At 36.0% G+C, this 24,159-nt stretch overlaps 1 protein-coding gene across 1 annotated transcript in view; it reads right to left on the bottom strand.

The window, feature by feature from the left end:
- The window catches only part of LOC123540187 (dolichyl-diphosphooligosaccharide--protein glycosyltransferase subunit STT3A-like), a 285,963-nt gene that overhangs the window by 171,030 nt on the left and 90,774 nt on the right, over positions 1-24,159 (bottom strand). The gene's annotated exons all lie outside the window — the stretch shown is intronic.

Here is a 24,159-nt window from a genome sequence, read left to right as displayed (position 1 = left end):
AGCCGCCATGTGAATAAAATCTGGAAAGTAGATCCTTCGGAAGCACCGAGAACAAGTGAAAATTGCAGACTCAGATTGTGTTGGTGTGACGTTAACTCCCTTCTCTCCATAAATATGAAAAACAAAAATGAAATGTTGATCGTTAACTAACACGTTTTGTCTGACTTACATTCAAATTTGACATATATTTCACAAAGCAAACAAGAAAGCCCTGAAGTTCCTGTATTGCTCACCTGACCTAGTTCTTAACCTTGATAACCTTGTATGTTATTTGGACTAACTTTCACAGAGACAATCATTTGATAATGTTTTAAGTAAATCAGGCAGATCATTAACTATTTTTTTCCAACGAGTTTTCCTAGTGACATAGTGTTTGACCTCAGATATCCCATTTTTGAACTTGACCTAGATTTCATAAATGCAATTGTTATGTCAGACTTACAATTATAAATTTGAAAAAAAGGCTTTTAAAATTCTATGATCTGAGCTAATGACCAAGTAGTCCAGTTATAAAATCTTAGATTTAAACAGATAAACATTTTAACCTATTCTCATGAAGATCAGGTAAACTAGAAGTGTGTCTAAAGGACACAGATGCCCCAACACACTGTGCAATCCTTTAAATAGCAAAGACTTTTATTTAGAAAGGGTCATAGTTCTAGAAAAAATACCCACAGAAGAAGTCTATTACTGATGCTCATTTTCACATGAAGGTCTTTCAATTGAGACACTTTCAGGCATATCCTTTCAAAAGTATTTTCAAGGTTTGACACACAAGACTTATCTCTATATTCCACATATCAAAACTATCAAAGGGTCATAACTGCGGTAAAAATAATCACAGAAAAAAAACTTGAAGCAAATCAGGCTTATAGTGTGAGAGGAGTTGGACACACATGATTTTTCTCTATATTCTGTATAGTAAAAATATCCAAGGATCATAACTGCGGTAAAAATAGTAACAAAAAAAAAATTCCTTTATGGTCATCTGCACATCAAAGATGTTCATCTGTGGAAGTTTGAAGCAAATCCGCCTAAAACTGGGGAGGAGTTGAACACACACTATTTGGGGACGTAAGTGCGGACGTGCGTATGTTCGGACAGCAGTACCGCTATATGGCCCCACATACATGTTTGGGGGCATAAAATATTAACAAGTTCTTTCTATGATGTGCCCGATTGACCTAGTTTTTAACCTAGATAATCCAGTATCGAACATGACCCAGATTTCATATAGACAAACATCGTGACAAAATTATATAAAAGTCAAGAAGAATATGTTACCTCTGTTGTGTTAATTAGGTCTTACTATGACACGATCTAGATAGTAACCTTTTCTAAGACCACCTGACAGATCTCAAAGAGACAACAATTCTGGCAGAGTTTCATGAAGATCTAGTAGTAAATAATGCCGAGAATGTGAACTATGTTTTCTATTATCTGATCTAGTGTCCAAGTTTAAGACCTCGGGATGCAAAGTTTTGATATTGACCTAGATTTTATACAGACAAACATTCTTAAAATAATTTATGATGATCAAGTGAAAATGAGGCCTCCGAGTGTAAACACCGTCTTTCCGTGAAGGTCAAATAGAAAAATGTGGCCTCTATAGTGTTTACAAATTTTCTCATGATTTCAGCTGGTGATCTAGTTTTCGATCTCCGGTTAGTCAGTTTTAAACTTGACGAAAATTTTAAAGAGATAAACATTCTGAGAAAGTTTTAAGATGGTCATCTACTCTGTAAGTCCTATCATCCAATGAAGTTTGAAGGTTCTAAGTCAAATGGTTCTCAAGTTACTGACTGGAAAAGGTTTTCCATGTTCTGTCTGCTGTGACCTTGACCTTTAATAGAGTGACCCCCCAAAAAATAGGGGTATTCTACTCTGCATGTTCAATCATCCTATGAAGTTTCAAAATTCTGGGTCAAGTGATTCTCAAGTTATTGGTCGGAAATGGGTTTCCATGTTCAGGTCCCTGTGACCTTGATTTTTGATGGAGTGACCCCGAAACAATTTTGGTCGTCTTTCACCCTATGAAGTTTGAAGGTTCTGGGTATTGATCGGAAATGAAGTGTGACGGACGGACAGGGTAAAAACAATGTCTCCCCAAGTGGGTGGTGAGACATAAATATGCCATACTGAGTGTAAAAAAGTTTTTCCTATATTTTGACCTAAATTTCATGACTAACACTAAGCTGATTTAGTTATTCTGTTATTTGAACTAGTGACCTACCTTATAGACCTCAGATAATTCAGTTTTGAACTCGTTAATGCGTTTACTGAAAAAACAAGAGATCAGAGTGATCTTGGCGCCCACCATTGAGCCATTTTTGATTGTTCCAAATTTCAAGACTAGCTCAAGGTCAAAATCAAGGTCAAATTTCATTTCAGTACATATCACCGTGCATGTGGTCCATGCATGTGGTCCAAATTTGAAAGCTGTAGCTTGAGAAATGTGAAAGTAGGTCACAAGATCAATTTCAAGGTCAAAGTTCATTTTGGTATAAAAAACTATGCATGTGGTCCAAATTTGAAGCCTGTAACTTGAGAAATGTGAAAGTAGGTCACTAGGTCAATCTCAAGATCAAAGTTCATGTCGGTACACAAAACTATGCATGTGGTCCAAATCTGAAGGCTGTAGATTGAGAAATGTGAAAGTAGGTCACTAGGTCAATGTCAGGGTCAAAGTTTTTTTCGCTACACAAAACTATGCATGTGGTCCAAATTTAAAGGCTGTAGCTTGAAAATATGCAAGTAGGTCACTAGGTCAATGTCAAGGTCAAAGTTTTTTCGGTACACAAAACTATGCATGTGGTCCAAATTTGAAGGCTGTAGCTTGAAAAATGTGAAAGTAGGTCACTAGGTCAAAATCAAGGTCAAATTTCATTTCGAAACAAAAAACTATGCATGTGGTCCAAATTTGAAGGCTGTAGCTTGAGAAATGAGAAAGTAGGTCACTAGGTCAAAACAAGGTCAAATTTCATTTCGGAACACAAAACTATGCATGTGGTCCAAATTTGAAGCCTGTATCTACAAAAATGTAAAAGTAGGTCACTAGGTCAATGTCAAGGTCAAAGTTTTTTCTGGTGCACAAAATTATGCATGTGGTCCAAATTTGAAGGCTGTAGCTTGAGAAATGTGAAAGTAGGTCAGCTAGGTCAATGTCAAGGTCAAAGTTTTTTTCGGTACACAAAACTATGCATGTGGTCCAAATTTGAAGGCTGTAGCTTGAGAAATGTGAAAGTATGTCACTAGGTCAAAAATTAAGGTCAAATTTCATTTCGGAACACAAAATTACGCATGTGGTCCAAATTTGAAGCCTGTACCTTCAAAAATGTAAAAGTAAGTCACTAGGTCAATGTCAAGGTCAAAGTTTTTTCTGGTGCACAAAATTATGCATGTGGTCCAAATTTGAAGTCTGTAGCTACAGGAATGTGAAAGTAGGTCACTAGGTTAAGATCAAGGTCAACTCATGTCAATGTTCATCTTGCCACTCAAAACTATACATGTGGTCCAAATCTGAATGCTGTAGATTATTGACAAGAAGATTTTAAAAGCTTTTCCCTATATAAGTCTATATGAACCATGTGACCCCCAGGGCGGGGCCATATTTGACCCTAGGGGGATAATTTGAACAAACTTGATAAACAACCACGAGATGATGCTACATAACAATTATCAAAGCCCTAGGTTTTGTGGTTTGGACAAGAAGGACAAGTTTTTCCCTATATAAGTCTATGTAAATCATGTGACCCCCAGGATGGGGCCATATTTGACCCTAGGGGGATAATTTGAACAACCTTAGTAGAAGACCACTAGATGATGTCACATACAAAATATCAAAGCCCTAGGTCCTGTGGTATTGGACAAGAGGTTTTTCAAAGTTTTTCCCTATGTAAGTCTATATAAACCATGTGACCCCCAGGGCGGGGCCATATTTGACCCTAGGGGGATAATTTGAACAATCTCAGTAGAAAACCACTAAATGATGTCACACGCAAAATATCAAAGCCCTAGGTCTTGTGGTTTTGGACAAGAGGTTTTTCAAAGTTTTTCCTTATATAAGTCTATATAAACTATGTGACCCCGGGGCTCGGCCATATTTGACCCCAGGGATATAATTTGAATCATCTTGGTAGAGGACCACTAGATGATGCTTCATACCAAATATCAAAGCCCTAGGCCCTGTGGTTTTGGACAAGAAGATTTTCAAAGTTTTTCCCTATATAAATCTATGTAAATTATAAAAATAAACAAAGGGCCATAACTCACTCATAAATTGTTGAACCATTCTGATTTTCAGGGGGACACAACTAGGGTACCAATACATCATTCTGACAAAGTTTGGTCAAAATCCCCCGAGTAGTTTCTGAGGAGATGCGATAACGAGAAATTGTTAACGGATGGACGGACGGACCACGGACGCAGAGTGATTTTTTAATAAAAACGTAACATTAAGGCCTCTACTAAAACAAGAGCTCACAGAACACGAAATGCCCCCTCAATGCATTCAGTAATTGCACAAGGAACAGAAATTATTTGGTCACTGTACACAAAGATATACAGTTCTAGGTCAATGTGACCTTGACCTTTGACCTATTGACCTAAAAGATAGGGGACATCTGCTGGTCATGATTAACCTCTCTATCTATCAACTTTCATGATCCTAGGCCCAAGCGTTCTTCAGTTATTTTCCAGAAATTAACTGTTCCGGGTCACTGTGACCTTGACATTTGATCTACTGACTTAAAAAAAATAGGGGTCATCTCTTGGTCATGACCAACCTCCTTATCAACTTTCATGATCTTGGGCCTAAGTGTTCTCCAGTTATCACCCAGAAACAGTTTAACTGCTTTGGGACACTGTGACCTTGATCTCTGACCTACTGACCTCAAAATCAATAGGGGTCATCTGCCAGTCATGATCAACCTCCCTATTAAGTTTTGTGATCCTTGGCCCAAGGGTTTTCAAGTTATTTTCCAGAAACTGTTTAACTGTTCTGGGTCACTGTGATCTTGACTTTTAACATATTGACCTCATAATCAATAGGGGTCATCCGCTGGTCATGATCAACCCCCCTATCAACTTTCAACTTTCATGATCCTAAGCTTAAGCGTACGTACTTGAGTTATCATCCGGAGAACATTTAACTGTTCCGGGTCACTGTGACCTTGACATTTGACCAACTCAACTAAAAATCAATACGAGTCATCTGATGGTCATGACCAACCTACCTACCAACTTTCACGATCCTAGGCTCAAGCGTTCTTGAGTTATCATCTGGAAACTGTTTAACTATTCTGGGTCAATGTGACCTTGACCTTTGACCTATTGACCTCAAAATCAATAGCGGTCATGACCAATCTCCCTATCAACTTTCATGATCCTAAGCCCACACTCATGTCACTGTACATGGTTTTATGACTTAAGGTTAAGCCTTTCTTAAGATGTTTGCAACACAAACTTTTAAGAACTTTGTGTATTTTTTTACTTAGTGAAGGACCGTAATTCTGGTCTAGTAGTAAAACCCCAGAGAACACACGGTGCAAATTTTCATAGGCTATAAAACAATTGTGTAATCTGTTATGACTCTAGGTCAAGAATATTTTGACATACATGCAGCACAAACTTTTATTTTTGACTTAGTCAATAACTTGCCTTGCTCACATGCTGGATAATATTCCTACATGATTTCATGACTCTCATGATTTTTTAAAAGATATATGCAAAAAAAAGCACTTTGTATATTTTTTTCACCAAGTCAAGGTCCGTAACTCAAATCTGGCTGAGTGAAATTCTGAACAGAACACCAGGTTCGCAAATTCACATGTTATATAATACTCTCCCGTTTTAAGACTCCAAGTCAAATACTTTCGAGATAAATGTGACGCAAACTTGCATACAATTTATGCATATTTTTGACAATCAAGGGCAGTAACTCTGGTCTGACTGAGATTCAAATTAAAAAGCCCTGGTGCACTGCTTCCCTGCTGAATATCAATCATGCGAGGATTGATGACCCTGGGTCAAATACTTTTTTAATATATGTACGACACAAATTGGGATGGACGGACGGACAAGGGTAATTCTACGTACCCCCCTCCCCCACCCCACAAAAAAATCTTTGGGGCACAAAAACTATCGAAGATGACCAAGCAAGAATGCTACAGACTATGTTTGGTGAAGACTGACCAAGTGGTTCATTCGGAATCATTTAAAGGTTTTTAAATTTTAGCTCTGTGGCGCCTAAAACGGGTCAAGCAAGTGCACAGAAGATACACATCAAAATTGGTGTAATTCTGACCAGTAGTTTTAGAAAGTTGTGCCTTTAATGAAACAGCGGCATACACCTTTGTTAGTAAGGACATGCATATGGATAAGGTGAAAACAGAAACAAAACAAAAGTGCCAGACTGTCACAAAAGACGCCCGTCTAAATTTTCAGTTACGTAAATTCAAGGGTCATAATCCAAGAGTGCCTGAGGCGATTTTAGTGGTTATCGAACTCGGCCGAGATATTATACTCAAAAACATTGTCAAGTTTGGTGAAGATTAGATGAAAATTATTCTACTTATAGGGCGGACAAGTCTAAATTCGCAGTTTTTCGAGTAATTCAAGGGCCATAATCCAAGTGTGCCTAAGGCGATTTTGGGTGGTTATCAAACATGGCTGAGATATTATGCCAACAAACATTTTCAGCAAGTTTGGTGAAGATTATGCCACATTAGCGGACAAGGTAAATTGGCAGTCTTTCGAGTAATACGAGGGCCATAATGCAAGAATGCCTAGAGTGATTTGGGTGGTTATCGATCTTGGCTGAGATATTATGCCAACAAACATTGTCAGCAAGTTTGATGAAGATCAGATGAAAACTGTTCGACTGAAGAGAGCGGACATGCTTTTGGACGCCGACCGACGGGTCTTCACATAATATGCCCCGCTCTTTCAGAGACGGGCGTATAATGAAATGCATACCTAATATTGCCTTCTATGTTATGTACCAATTTTCATGACCGAGAGTGTCACTCAAGAGTCATTCACCACTTTATCCCCAGATTTGAATATGAACAAACTTGGGAAAGGACGATCAAATAATGTAATGGGTCATGTTTGATTTACATCAGTCAAGCAGTTGAAGAAAAGGTGTTTTTTTTTGTAATTGGGCCCATAAAAGCTGTGAAGCAGAACCATTTGACAAAGATAAGTCTATAATTCTAGAAAAGATAAACTCCATTATGTGGTTCAGTAATTATAGGTGTATCTGTTTCTAGATCTAGAGGTACTTAAGCCAGTATACAAGAAACATGTAAACAAAATTTCCGGGGACATTCATTGAGCAGCTTATGAATATGTCATTCAGTTAAGCTCTTGTTTCCCTTAATTGCAAACAAGCGGAAACATAAACAAGAGGACCATGATGGTCCTGAATCGCTCACCTCTTCCCACATGACCCAGTTTTGAGTATGACGTTGTTTTTTCTATTATTTGATAAGTGACCTAGTTTTTGAGCTGATGTGACCCAGTCTTGAACTTGATCTAGATATTATCAAGATAAAAATTCTGACCAATTTTCATGAAGATCCATTGAAAAATATGGTCTCTAGCGAGGTCACAAGGTTTTTCTATTATTTGACCTATTGACCTAGTTTTCAAAGGTACGTGACCCTGTTTTGAACTTTACCTAGATATCATCAAGGTGAACATTCTCACTAATTTTCATGAAGATCTCATGAAAAATATGGCCTCTAGAGAGGTCACAAGGTTTTTCTATTTTTATACCTACTGGCCTAGTTTTTGACCGCAAGTGACCCAGTTTCGAAAGTGATCTAGATGTCATCAAGGTGAACATTCAGATCAATTTTCATGAAGATCCATTGAAAAATATGGCCTCTAGAGAGGTCAAAAGATTTTTCTAATTTTAGATCTACTGACCTAGTTTTTGACCGCAGTTGACCCAGATTCAAACTTGACCTAGATATCATCAAGATGAACATTCAGACCAACTTTCATACAGATCCCATGAAAAGTATGGCCTCTAGAGAGGCCACAAGGTTTTTTTATTATTTGACCTTCTGACCTAGTTTTTTAAGGCACGTGACGCAGTTTCAAACTTGACCCGTCATCATCAAGGTGAACATTCTGAACAATTTTCATGAAGATCCATTCAAGGGTATGGCCTCTAGAGAGGTCACAAGGTTTTTCTATTTCAAGACCTACTGACCTAGTTTTTGATCGCAGTTGACCCAGTTTCAAATCGGACCTATATATCATCAAGATAAACATTCAGACCAAATTTCATACAGATCCTATGAAAAATATGGCCTCTAGAGAGGTCACAACGTTTCTTTCATTATTTGACCTACTGACCTACTTTTTAAAGGCACGTGACCCACTTTCGAACTTGACCTAGATATCATCAAGATGAACATTCTGACCAATTTTTATGGAGATCCATTCATAAGTATGGCCTCTAGAGAGGTCACAAGGTTTTTCTATTTTTAGACCTACTTACCTAGTTTTTGACCGCACATGACCCTGTTTCAAACCTGACCTAGATATCATCAAGATGAACATTCAGACCAACCTTCATACAGATCCCATGAAAAATATGGCCTTTAGAGATGTCACAAGGTTTTTCTATCATTTGACCTACTGACCTAGTTTTTGAAGGCACGTGACCCACTTTCGAACTTGACCTAGATATCATTAAGATGAACATTCAAACCAAATTTCATACAGATCCCATGAAAAATATGGCCTCTAGAGAGGTCACAAGGTTTTTCTATTATTTGACCTACTGACCTAGTTTTTATCGGCACGTTACCCAGTTTCGAACCTGACCTAGATATCATCAAGGTGAACATTCTGACCAACTTTCATAAAGATCCCATGAAAAATGTGACCTCTAGAGTGGTCACAAGCAAAAGTTTATGGACTGACGCACGCACGCACACACGGACGGACGAACGACGGACACCGCGCGATCACAACAGCTCACCTTGTCACTTCGTGACAGGTGAGCTAAAAAGATAACTTACAAGTTTCGTGGAGATATATCAAGCTGTTCATGAAAATGTCTAGTCAAGTAAAGTGAAACCACTTCAGCATGACAGACACTTAAGTAAATCGAGGACAATGACAATGGAAGTCGGACTATCTATACAAACTTAAAGGTTTTCAGAGAATCAGCATTTTGTGATATCTTGACTACTTCTTGCCACTGAAAAGTTGAAGTTGAAATAAAAATATCTCAATAATATCACCATGGTCCTTTATCATCATACAAAGTTTTATTAAATTCTTGTTTTTTAATACATCAGATTTCATGGAAAGTCAGGCAAGGGGTAGAGCAGAGGAGTTGGGGGATTTAGGGTTAGGGTCGGCAAACCTAACAGTTCACTGGTCAAGACATAGTAAACAAACAAACAGAAGTAATTTCTACAACTTTTATTTCAACACACAAGAAGATGTATGTACTATACAAGGGTTAAAAGTTATTAAATGATTAATTTTCTGAAAACACACAAGATGTTATTTACAGTGCTTTTTTTTGTTTGGTTTTGTTACCGGATACAGAGTATACACTGCCCAGTAAATCTATATTTCTATATTTGGTGAGGGCGAGGCTCGAGTCTAATATGAAATTCAAATCCAGCGTATATTCTGTTTCTGGTTACACACAATTAAACCATGTAACAACTACCTTAACTTTCAGTATTCTGCTAATTGGCCATTACTACAAAATCAACAAGATCAAAAACAGGATGTGGAATTACTAACACAATTATCTGATAACAGCATATTGCTATCATAGAAAAGTTATGTCAAAATCAAGCAGAAGGTATTGTAATTCTTATTCTTCATAGTATAGAGACCGTACCATAGCTCTTCGCATACTTTGATTTTTCAAACTAAAGTGATTTTTACAAGTGCGCCGGTTACGATAAAAATGTAAACAACGGACTCTGTCTATGAAACTTTGAAATGAATGAATGACAGTCGATCTCAGTCATAATACCGATTGACAGTGAATGCTAATGACTCCATGTGTTGCAGAAAGGTATTTAGTTTGTAACTTTAATTTCCCATCAATTGAAATCCTCTCAAAACTGGTAAAATAATTACTTATATTTGGACAAATCTCATCGTCTTTGCCGTTCGGCAGCTGCAAAAAGGGCAAATATAAAAGATTCAGTGTAAGTAATATTTCACTGGTACTGCCAGTTAGTAAGTTCATACTCTGAACAACACGTCAGAGAAATTTGGGCAGATCTGACCAATTATGACGTTGGCAGCATTAGATTATATTTTTTCTTTACACAAAAATTGCCGTTAGGTAACAAAGCGAATACGCCGATAATCCGGAGTTCACCGATTATTGTTCCAGTTCACGCAATGTAATCCAGCAATTAAACTGCATAGCTATTAGCTACTGCTGTTATAGGGAAGTGGTAGAGTGTCTGCCTTAGGGGTGAGAGGTCCCGGGTTCAAGTCCCAGTTAGAGCTTAACTCTATTTAGATTCTGCTAAAGCATAGTTTTGCTGTTAATAGACTGTTCCAGATGTTCTAAATTTTTAGCACACAGTATCATCGATCAGTATTTAGCAATCCAGATCAAAGTTGAATGTTAAATCAAATGCACCCAATTAGAAAATATTGACTATATTATGTCCCTTTGATGTTTATGCTCTCCATGTTCAAGAAGAGTTACATTTCCTTGATCACAAAATTTTCGTTATCATGAAAATATTAAATGCTCATAACTCCGCACTTCTGGTTAAAATATTGTCTATATTTCTGTTTTTGAGAAATATATGGACATTTCTCTTCATTTCAAAGCTTTTTAACTTCAAACCTATGATTTGAAAAACTTAGGTACTATCTCTACATAGTACCATTTAAAATCATTATCTATCTCAAAACTACTTTACGATAATTGATTGTTTTTCAATATACACAGCTAAAGTTACTTACTTTAACATAAAATGTTACGTTCTTAAGCTTCATACTAGAACAGAAATCAAGAATGGTATAACGTATAAATTTACATGGTGGCATATTTCTGCTATGAGACAGATTGGCAGTTATCATGATAATATTGTAAATTTTCCAGAAAATGTGTGCATGTTTTCTGAAAACATTTCAGCAATAAATAATATTTTCTAGGTATTTCATTATTTTATTTTTAAAATGTTTTAGCACCAAATTTGGCGTTTATGCTTGAAACTGCCACAAGATGTTTTGAAACTGTCACGATAACCTCCTTTATCGTGGTTTTCTTTTTACAGAAAACATTATTCAATAAATTATTTCCTCTAGATACGTTTATCCGCAATAATATTTCAAGGAAACTTCACTTTACCAGATAATTGTTTCTAGTATCGTGATAGCTACCTACCTATATCGTGGCAGAAATATGACACCATACATGCATTTAAAACCTTTACTAATACAATATAAAACTAGACCCTAATTAATAGCAACATGTATATACAAAGCGTATCTCCTATATATAGATCACAACTAGAACTGTCACAGGAGTGACTCATACCCCCACCATACGGTCTTGTCACAGAAGAATGGCAACCATAAGAAATCTTAAAAATACTTTTGAGTACTTCATCCTGGGCTTCCACATATAAGTAATACTAGTATAATACTAGTAAAGTAATACTAGTAAATATATTAAATCTCTAATATTAGAGATACACTAAAAGTGAATACAAAAAAGTGTCTTACCGACCCATGTTACCACAGAAAAATGTTTTTACTTTTTACATAGGACTTACAATAAAAAAGTTAGAAAAATACCTAAAATATTGAAAATCTAAAAATAGGATTTCTGAAAATAGACTAATTCCTGGAATTTAAGGGGAAGAAACCCAGTACAAAAGTTAAAAAAAGGTTACTTCCCTTTGGCTCTAAGCCAATCAGAATGAGATATAGTGAAAATACATCAAAATTAACCTTAAATTCTAGGTAAAAGGAGACACAATTCAGGAAAAATTAGTGTCAGAGTTATGCACCTTGTGTCACATGATGTGGGTGATGAGGTGGAACATCTATTTTAAGTCTGACTCAAATCCATTCAGTAGTAACTGAGATATAGTGAAAATACATCAAAATTAACCTTAAATTCTAAGTAAAAAGGGGCATAATTCATGAAAAATTGGTATCAGAGTTATGCACCTTGTGTCACATGATGTGGGTGACGAGGTGGAACATCTATTTTAAGTTTGAATCAAATCCATTTTGTAATAATTGAGATATAGTGAAAATACATCAAAATCAACCTTAAATTTAAAGTAAAAGGGGACATAACTCATAAAAAATTTATGTCAGAGTTAAGCACCTTATGTCACATCATCTGGGTGATGAGGTGGAACAACTACTTTAAGTTTGAATCAAATCCATTTAGTAATAACTGAGATATAGTGAAAATACAACAAAATTAACCTTAAATTCTAAGTAAAAGGGGACATAATTCATGAACACTTGGTGTCAGAGTTATGCACCTTGTGTCACATGATGTGGGCACATGATCTGGAAGATGAGGTGGAACATCTATTTTAAGTCTGAATCAAATCCATTCAGTAGTAACTGAGATATAGTGAAAATACATCAAAATCAGCCTTAAATTCTAAGTAAAAAGGGGCATAATTCATAAAAAAAAAATTGTGTCAGAGTTATGCACCTTGTGTCATATGATGTGGGTGATGAGGTGGAACATCTATTTTAAGTTTGAATCAAATCCATTTAGTAATAACTGAGATATAGTGAAAATACAACAAAATTAACCTTAAATTCTAAGTAAAAGGGGACATAATTCATGAACACTTGGTGTCAGAGTTATGCACCTTGTGTCACATGATGTGGGCACATGATCTGGAAGATGAGGTGGAACATCTATTTTAAGTTTGAATCAAATCCATTCAGTAGTAACTGAGATATAGTGAAAATACATCAAAATCAGCCTTAAATTCTAAGTAAAAAGGGGCATAATTCATAAAAAAAAATGGTGTCAGAGTTATGCACCTTGTGTCACATGATGTGGGTGATGAGGTGGAACATCTATTTTAAGTCTGAATCAAATCCATTTAGTAATAACTGAGATATAGTGAAAATACAACAAAATTAACCTTAAATTCTAAGTAAAAGGGGACATAATTCATGAAAACTTGGTGTCAAGAGTTATGCACCTTGTGTCACATGATGTGGGTGATATGGTGGAACATGTATTTTAAGTTATAATCAAATCCATTTGATAATAACTGAGATAATAGATTTCGGGACGCGACGCGACAAAACTTACTCCTATATACCCCCCTCAAACATGTTTGGTGGGGGTATAATAAATAGCATAATCACAATTTCTACAATAATACTATAACATAACTACAACTTTTGGAATTTTGAAACTAGAACCATTTATATTTTCTTTCTCGTAAAGCAATTAAACTATCCATTTACTAAGATATTTTAAGATTTTGTTAACACGCTATAAATACAGTACATAATATTTAAAAATGCTGCAGCACTGACTGCATATGCAAAATGAGTAATTTCATATGTAGTCACTATAACAAAAACAAGAGGGCCATGAAGGCCCTGTATCGCTCACCTGACCTACAGACCTAAAGATCATTAAGATTAGCATTCTGACCAAGTTTCATTAAGATATGGTCATAAATGTGGCCTCTAAAGTGTTAACTAGCCATACCTTTGATTTGACCCCGTGACCTAGTTTTTGACCCAACATGACCCAGATTCGAACTTGACCTAAAGATCATCAAGTTTAACATTCTGACTAAGTTTCATGAATATACAGTCATAAATGTGGCCTCTAGAGTGTTAACAAGGTTTTCCTTTGATATGACCTAGTGACCTAGTTTTTGACCCCAACTGACCCAGATTTAAACTTGACCTAAAGATCATCAAGATTAACATTCTGACAAAGTTTCATTAAGATATGATCATAAATGTGGCCTCTAAAGTGTTAACTAGCTTTTCCTTTGATTTGACCTGGTGACCTAGTTTTTGACCCGACATGACCCTGATTCAAACTTGCCCTAAAGATCATCAAGATTAACATTCTGACTAAGTTTCATGAAGATACAGTCATAAATATGGCCTCTACAGTGTTAACAAGCTTTTCCTTTGATCTGACCTAGTGACCTAGTTTTTGACCCCACCTGACCCAGATTTACACTTGACCTTAAAATCATCAAGATTAACATTCTGACCAAGTTTCATTATGAAATGGTCATAAATGTGGCCTCTACAGTGTAAACTAGCTTTTCCTTTGATTTGACCTGGTGACCTAGTTTTTGATCCTACATGATCCAGATTCAAACTTGACCTTAAGATCATCAAGATTAACATTCTGGTCAAGTTTCATTAAGATTGGGCCAAAATTGTGACCTCTAGAGTGTTAACAAGCTTTTCCTTTGATTTGACCTGGTGACCTAGTTTTTGACCCCAATGACCCAATATCGAATTCGTCCAAGATTTTATTGAGGGTAACATTCTGACCAAGTTTCATTAAGATTGGGCCAAAAATGTGACCTCTAGTGTTAACAAGCTTTTCCTTTGATTTGACCTGATGACCTAGTTTTTGACCCCAGATGACCCAATATCGAACTCGTCCAAGATTTTATTGAGGGTAACATTCTGACCAAGTTTCATTAAGATTAGGCCAAAAATGTGACCTCTAGAGTGTTAACAAGCTTTTCCTTTGATTTGACCTGATGACCTAGTCTTTGATCCCAGATGACCCAATATCGAACTCGTCCAAGATTTTATTGAGGGTAACATTCTGACCAAGATTCATTAAGATTGGGCCAAAAATGTGACCTCTAGAGTGTTAACAGTCAAATTGTTGACGACGGACGGACGGACGACGGACACAGGGCGATCACTAAAGCTCACCTTTGAGCACTTTGTGCTCAGGTGAGCTAATAAAAGAAATATCAAGTTTATCAGATACTGTGTGTACATTTAAGCTAGAAGAACAATTTAAATATAAGATATCACAATGCCCCTCACCAATGTAGGATGGTCCAAGCAGGAATGGCTTCCATCTAACAAATTTAACTGAAATTATCATTTCTTAACAATGTTCTGAATATGTTTAATTTGTGAAAAGTTCTTAAAACCAAGATATTTGAATACAACATTAAATCCATTCATTTCTAGGACAGTTTGATACAACTGTTTTCTTCGTTCTTAGGAAGAATCAACATTAACCACAGATCTATATCATTTTACAAACAAAAACAAATTATTTAATTTTATTAGAGGTTATAACAGGCAAAACACGTTATTAAAAGCAAAGTTTAATTATGTATAATCTGCACCCTGTGAAGGTATTGTTTTAATTAACAAATTCAGATGAGTCCTTTGTCTAAATTAAACCATAGGCTTAAAACAAAGTGTAAGTATTTATATGTATGTTGGTATTTGTCACAGGGTCAAGTATACACTGCCCGTAGTTTACGTTTTCTGTATGTTTATGTTCTGTATGTCCCATATTGTCCTCCGTAGTCGTATTATTGTAATTAATCCGTAATTGTCTTCCGTAGTCTAGCTGTCATATTTAGGAATTATTCTTCATCCAATACACCTCATATAAACGATATCCTGAAAAATCTGTGTTTAAACCAACTCAAATAATTGTGTTTTTGGGTTTCATACTGAATTCAATTAGTATGACAATTAAACTAACACCAGAAAGGATTTCCAATTTGATTGAGCTTTGTCTTAAAATACTTAGTCAGGAAGTTATTACAATTCGGGACCTTGCAAAAGTTATTGGGAAGATGGTAGCTAGTGAACCTGGGGTGGATTATGCTCCATTATTTTATAAAGATCTTGAACATGAAAAAGATAAAAAAAACTTCAAATGTACAAAGGCAAGTTTGATCAAACAATAAAATTGTCAGATAATAGCAAGGAAATAATATATAAGTGGATAGATTTCCTCCCATCTGCACAGAAACCTAATAAGAAGTGCCCCAAGTATTATTCTATATAGTGACTCAAGTAAAAAGGGGGTGGGGTGGTGTAAATTCTACAAACAATACTGACACTCAAGGTTTTTGGGATGAATCTGAAAAAGAGGAACATATTAATATTTTAGAGCTAAAGGCAGCCATTTTAACTATACAAGCTTTGGCTGCAGATGTGAGTAATGCCCATGTTAGGATATATATGGATAATACTGTTGCAATTTCTTACATTAACAAATTTGGAGGCAAACCAGTAATTATGCACAAATTAGCAAAAGACATTTGGTGGCGGTGTAAAGACAGGAATATTTGGCTTAGTGCTGCACATATTCCTGGAAAAGACAACTGTGAAGCAGACAAATTGTCTAGACAAGTTAATGAAGATATGGAATGGAAGCTTAATACTGAGTATTTTAAAATGTTAGAACAGAAAGTAGGGAATATTAATGTTGATCTGTTTGCTTCCAGATTGAATCATCAAATACCAAAATATGTCGCTTGTAAACCTGATGCAAACGCAATAGCAACTGATGCATTTACATTGACATGGAATGAAAAAATATCTTATCTATTTCCTTCTTTCAGTATGATCAGTCACTGTATCCAGAAAATAATTCTGGACAAAGTGGAAAAAGCATTGCTGATTGCTCCATTATGGCCGACGCAGGTATGGTTCAGCGAACTGTTACAACAAATTTGTGCTCAATCATACATTCTACCAAAACATCGAACACTAATACTGCCTCAAGATCAAACAAGACAGCATCACATTCAGAAGATGCGGCTTGGTGCTTTCGTATTGTCCGGGAACAGCTTAAAGATAAAGGATTATCAGAGGACACTGTCCAGATTATCTTACAGTCATGGAAAAAATCAACTGCAAAACAGTATGGGTCTTATTTCAGAAAATGGTTGCTTTTTTCAAGTTAAAAAACATTGATACATTTAATCCATCTTCGGTAAAAGTGTTGGAATTTTTGACAGAATTATTCAATTAAGGATTAGGTTATAGTGCAATCAATACAGCGAAATCTGCTATTTCTCGAAACCTAGATTTATGAGAGGATTGTTTACAATAAGTCCAGCTTTGCCAAAATATGATCATATTTGGGATGTTAATAAAGTATTGCAATATATTTCATCATTACCGAACTGTACAGAAATGACTTTACTTCTCAAAAATTAACAACATTGTTCATGTTGTTATCTGGACAGAGGTGCCAAACAATCCATTTGTTGAAATTGTCTGATTTACATATTTGTAAGGAACAGGTTGTTTGTCAAGTGTCGGAATTAGTTAAACAATCTAAACCTGGATTACATGTTAAGCCGATGCAAATACAATGTACTTAGATATTCAGCTGACCCAAAGTTATGTCTAGTAAAACCTTGGAATATTATCTGACTGTTACATCTAAGGTTAGAGGGTCTGAACATAAATTGTTTATTTCAACAGTTAAACCTTTTAAAGCAGTCACAATATGTACAATTTCTAGATGGGTGAAACAGTTAATGAAAGAATCTGGTATTGATGTGGATAACTTTGGTGTACATAGTTGTCGAGAAGCCTCCACATCAGCAGCAGCAATTAAAGGAGTTCAATTAGATTCAATAATAAAAGCTGCAGGTTGGAGTTCTGCAAAAACTTTTGCTCTGTATTACAACAAAACTATTGAAAAATCTTATTCTGATGTAATTCTTAGTGGGACATAGTTTTAGAACACACCATAAGAATGCTCAAGAATTGATAAATACAGGTATAATAAACTTTAGATTATACCTAATGAAGGGAGTTAACTCTTATCCTATAGAAGAGAATCTTTATTAGCAGTTGTCTCCCTTAATCAGTTGTTACATTGTTGAGGTTATAAATAACTTTGTTTCAGTAAGCTCTGTTGATAATTGATATATACATGTACTATCTACCTATTACTGCTAATGTCTATGCATTGATGAGTTGTGTACAGTTATACATGTACATTACTATAGTAGTGTAATACAATTAGTTTTGGATAAACCAAAGTTTGGTGGTTTTTTGTTAAATAATACAAGGGTAAATAAAGAATGGAGAAAAATGGTTTTACATTTTTCTTTTAGGAAAAATGATAAACTGATTGCTCAGCTCTGAAATCTCATGGAAAATCTGGTCACGTGGTAGTTCAATAAAATTGGAAAATTAATCGAGACTTGTTTAAGATTTATTAAGATTTTATTGAACTACCAGCGACTTAGATTTTACATGCCCACCCTTAGTGCAGTAATTCCCAAGCCTGTGCAATACAGTTTATCATTTAGACAGTAGCTCTGACGAATGACATTGACCTTCACACTTCCGTTCTCTCATGTAAAATCTAAGTCACTGGTAGTCCAATAAAATCTTAATCAATCTTCAACAAGTCTCGATTAATTTTCCAATCAAACCTTGAAATAATTCCTGTGTATTCTTTTCTACATTTTAATGTAATTCTCATGATTGGAAGGACCAATTATGTAATAGCTATGTTGCCACAGCTTGAAAAAAAGGTACCCCATATGCAAAATCTTAAAAGTTATAATTAGTTTTGTTTTTTTCTTGAAAAAGAAGGGACCTATATAAATGGGTCCCACATTTACCACTCGTGATTATGGATAGCACCGAAAATGCTATTTGCGAATAAAATTTTTCTAGTTTTATTTATTCTGGACAGTTTTATAAATACATTGGTGATTAGTTAGTTTAAACTTTTTCAACCAGCGTTAATTATGTTAATTATTTTAATTTCCTATATATTTATAAAAAAAAGTACGGTTTCTCTAGTCTCCTGAGACTAAACTTCAGCGCTATTTTGAAGACGAACACCTGCTGGCAAATTTAAAACGTGTATTCCTGTTCCATTCTGCAAGAACTGTTTTGCACTTCTTTACATCTAGAAACAGGTACATGTCTATAAAAAAATATCTAAGAAATGATTCTTGTTGAAAATATTGGGATCATCTTTGATAGATAGTATGGAGTAAACGAATATATTTTAATTTTAGGAGTTTTCACGACCCATTTTTTCTCGATAAAATATGGCAGAGAAAAAATCCTACTGGAAGTCGTACAGGGAAATACGCAATGAACATGCACTAGTGTCAGTGTATTGTCAGCTTCTGGTTACAGAATGGCAACATACTGGATATAATTAACAAGATATTTCTTTTACAAGAGATCACAGAGTGATCTTGGCGCCCACCAATGTGCCATTTTTGAGTGTTCCAAATTTCAAGACTTACTGACTAGCTCAAGGTCAAATTTCATTTCTGTACACAACACTTTGCATGTGGTCCAAATTCGAAAGCTGTAGCTTGAGAAATGTGAAAGTAGGTCACAAGATCAATTTCAAGGACGAAATGTGAAAGTAGGTCACTAGGTCAAAATCAAGGTCAAATTACACTTAAGAACACAAATTTATGCATGTGGTCCAAATTTAAAGCCTGTACCTTCAAAAATGTGAAAGTAGGTCACTAGGTCAATGTCTAGGTCAAAGTTTGTTTCGGTACACAATCCTATGCATGTGGTCTAAATTTGAAGCCTGTAGCTACAGAAATGTGAAAGTAGGTCACTAGGTCAATCTTAAGGTCAAAGTTCATTTCGGTACACAAAACTATGCATGTGGTCCAAATTTGAAGGCTGTAGCTCGAGAAATGTGAAAGTAGGTCACTAGGTCAAAATCAACGTCAAATTTTATTTCGGAACACAGAACTATGCATGTGTTCCAAATTTGAAGCCTGTACCTTCAAAAATGTGAAAGTAGGTCACTAGGTCAATGTAAAGGTCAAAGTTTGTTTCGGTACACAAAACTATGCATGTGGTCCAAATTTGAAGGCTGTAGCTTGAGAAATGTGAAAGTAGGTCAGTAGGTCAAAATCAAGGTCAAATTCCAATTCGGAACACAAAACTATGCATGTGGTCCAAATTTGAAGCTTGTACCTTCAAAAATGTGAAAGTAGGTCACTAGGTCAAAGTCAAGGTCAAAGTTTTTTTCCAGTGCACAAAACTATGCAAGTGGTCCAAATTTAAAGGCTGTAGCTACAGAAATGTGAAAGTAGGTCACTAGGTCAAAATCAAGGTCAACTCATGTCAAGGTTCATCTTGCCACTCAAAACCATACATGTGGTCCAAATTTGAATGTTGTAGGTTATTGACAAGAAGATTTTAAAATCTTTTCCCTATATAAGTCTATATGAACCATGTGACCCCCCAGGGCGGGGCCATATTTGACTCTAGGGGGATAATTTGAACAAACTTGGTAGAGAACCACTAGATGATGCTACATTACAAATGCCAAAGCCCTAGGCTTTGTGGTTTGGACAAGAAAATTTTCAATGTTTTTCCCTATGTAAGTCTATGTAAACCATGTGACCCCCGGGGCGGAGCCATATTTGACCCTAGGGGGATAATTTGAACAATCTTAGTAGAAGACCGCTAGATGATATCATATACAAAATATCAAAGCCCTAGGCCCTGTGGTTTTGAACAAGAGGTTTTTCAAAGTTTTTCCCTATATAAGTCTATATAAACCATGTGACCCCCGGGGCGGGGCCATATTAGACCCCAAGGAAATATTCTGAATCATCTTGGTAGAGGACCTCTTGATGATGCTTCATACCAAATATCAAAGCCCTAGGCTCTGTGGTTTTGGACAAGAAGATTTTCAAAGTTTTTCCCCATATAAATCTATGTAAATTATAGAAATAAACAAAGGGCCATAACTAACTAAACAAGAGGACCATGATGGTCCTGAATCGCTCACCTCTTCCCACATGACCCAGTTTTGAGTACGACGTCGTTTTTTCTATTATTTGACATAGTGACCAAGTTTTTGAGCTCATGTGACCCAGTTTTGAACTTGACCTAGATATTATCAAGATAAAAATTCTGACCAATTTTCATGAAGATCCACTGAAAAATATGGTCTCTAGGTCACAAGATTTTTCTATTATTTGACCTATTGACCTAGTTTTCGAAGGTACGTGACCCTGTTTTGAACTTGACCTAGATATCATCAAGGTGAACATTCTCACTAATTTTCATGAAGATCTCTTTAAAAATATGGCCTCTAGAGAGGTCACAAGGTTTTTTTATTTTTATACCTACTGGCCTAGTTTTTGACCGCACGTGACCCAGTTTTCGAAAATGACCTAGATATCATCAAGGTGAACATTCAGATCAATTTTCATGAAGATCCATTGAAAAATATGGCCTCTAGAGAGGTCAAAATATTTTAATAATTTTAGACCTACTGACCTAGTTTTTGACCGCAGCTGACCCAGTTTCAAACTTGACCTAGATATCATCAAGATGAACATTCAGACCAACTTTCATACAGATCCCATGAAAAGTATGGCCTCTAGAGAGGTCACAAGGTTTTTTTATTATTTGACCTACTGACCTAGTTTTTTAAGGCACGTGACCCAGTTTCAAACTTGACCTAGATATCATCAAGGTTAACATTCTGACCAATTTTTATTCAGATCCATTCACAAGTATGGCCTCTAGAGAGGTCACAAGGATTTTCTATTTTTAGACCTACTGACCTAGTTTTTGACCGCACATGACCCTGTTTCGAACTTGACCTAGATATCATCAAGATGAACATTCAGACCAATTTTCATACAGATCCCATAAAAAATATGGCCTTTAGAGAGGTCACAAGGTTTTTCTATTATTTGACCTACTGACCTAGTTTTTGAAGGCACGTGACCCACTTTCGAACTTGACCTAGATATCATCAAGATGAACATTCAGACCAACTTTCATACAGATCCCATGAAATATATGGCGTCTAGAGAGGTCACAAGGTTTTTCTATTTTTAGACCTACTGACCTAGTTTTTGACCGCACGTGACCCAGTTTCGAATTTGACCTAGATATCATCAAGATGAACATTCAGACCAACTTTCATACAGATCCCATGAAAAATATGGCCTTTAGAGAGGACACAAGGTTTTTCTATTATTTGACCTACTGACTTAGTTTTTGAAGGCACGTGACCCAGTTTCGAACTTGACCTAGATATCATCAAGGTGAACATTCTGACCAATTTTCATGAAGATCTTGTGAAATATATGGCCTCTAGAGAGGTCACAAGGTTTTTCTATTTTTAGACCTACTGACCTAGTTTTTGAAGGCACGTGACCCAGTTTCGAACTTAACCTAGATATCATCAAGGTGAACATTCTGACCAATTTTCATGAAGATCTCGTGAAATATATGGCCTCTAGAGAGGTCACAAGGTTTTTCTATTTTTAGACCTACTGACCTAGTTTTTGACGGCACGTGACCCAGTTTCGAACTTGACCTAGATATCATCAAGATGAACATTCTGACCAACTTTCATAAAGATCCCATGAAAAATGTGACCTCTAGAGTGGTCACAAGCAAAAGTTTACGGACGCACGCACGCACGCACGGACGGACGGACGACGGACACCGCGCGATCACAAAAGCTCACCTTGTCACTTTGTGACAGGTGAGCTAAAAATTGTTGAACCAGTCTGATTTTCAGGGGGACACAACTAGGGTACCAAAACATCATTCTGACAAAGTTTGGTCAAAATCCCCCAGGTAGTTTCTGAGAAGATGCGATAACGAGAAATTGTTAACGGACGGAAGGACGGACGGACGGACGACGGACCACGGACGCAGAGTGATTTGAATAGCCCACCATCTGATGATGGTGGGCTAAAAATAGCATCAGACCTCACAATGGTATGGATTTTTTGTCTGTCTGACAGAACATTGGTTATAGATTTACTCATAGCAGATACTGATAATACGCTGGTTACACACTGGCAATATATCCATCTTAGCTGTTTTCACAACAACAAAATATTACAATACACCTAATATAAAAATGGCTCAGTATTGTTTTTTCCCTCCAAAATTATTTTCAGTTTTAAACAGTTTTTCAGCATTGATGGGCACATTGTAAAGGTACTTTTTCATTATTTTACAGTTATTTGTTTTCATTGTAACACAGAATCTGTCCTCAACAACTGTTTGTGCTAAACAGAAACAGAAAATTTAAAAGTTATGTATTTTCACTACCCTGTAAAACAAAACACGCTGTTTTACCATAACCTTGGTCAAATTTCCTTTGATTTCAATATTATATTATTAATAATTGAAATATTGCAAATCTTAATTTGTAATAAAATTGACTCACAAGCAAATGAAGATTTTAAGTTTCAGGCTGTACTGCACATTAATATTCATATTAAAGATAAATATAAAAGAACCAATATACTGGCACTAAACTGGAAACAAACTTACCATACACTGACAATGCTATGTCAATACAATGGTAATAAAGTCATGCCTCAAAATTGACTTTCAGGATGTCCTCTGCTTTTTTGGCTCACAAGAGCACAAAGTGCTCATGCTGAACTATTGTGACCACTTGATGTTCTTCAGTGACTAAGATAGTGGGCCAATTATTAAACAAACCTTTATAGGAGTGGTCCTTGGGTTTTCCTGTCCAAATTTGTTAGCCCCCCTTGACATAATTATGTCTATTCAATTTTACCTCAGTAGTGGGAGCGTTGGTCTACAGATCGCGGGGTCGTGAGTTAGATCCCCAGGCGGGGCGTAAGTTCTCCGTGACGATTTGCTAAAAGACATTGTGTGTGAAATCATTCGTCCTTCACCTTTGATAATTCATTTGGGGAAGTTGGCAGTTACTTGCAGAGAACCGTAAGTACTGGTATAGAATCCAGGAACACTGGTTAAGTTAACTGCCCGCCGTTACATGACTGAAATACTGTTGAAAAACAGCGTAAAACCCAAAACAAAACAAAAAAAAACAAACAATTTTACCAGTGTGTTGCCATACATTGCCAGTTTAGTACCAGCAATTTTCATTTTCAGTAAAGTTTTTGTTGCCAGTTATTTGCCAGATTGTTAGAAAACCTAACAATAATCTGGTTTTAATCTGACAATATTCTGGAAAATTCTAAATCAATCCTATTGTCAGATTATTGGGTATCTGTTATAAGATATTTTTAGTGCCTGTGTGATGTCAGTTTGTTGGCAGTGTGAAATTAGTTGTTTTACAATTAAATGCATAAGTTTTTAAACTTTTTTTAAATCAAATAATCTTCTCATGATCATTATGCACTGCAACATTCA

The sequence above is a fragment of the Mercenaria mercenaria genome, chromosome 16, assembly GCF_021730395.1.
Source record: "Mercenaria mercenaria strain notata chromosome 16, MADL_Memer_1, whole genome shotgun sequence".
Taxonomy (NCBI): Eukaryota; Metazoa; Mollusca; class Bivalvia; order Venerida; family Veneridae; genus Mercenaria; species Mercenaria mercenaria.
The sequence above is the reverse complement of the archived record's forward strand: the minus strand, read 5'-3'. Positions and strand labels throughout refer to the sequence as shown.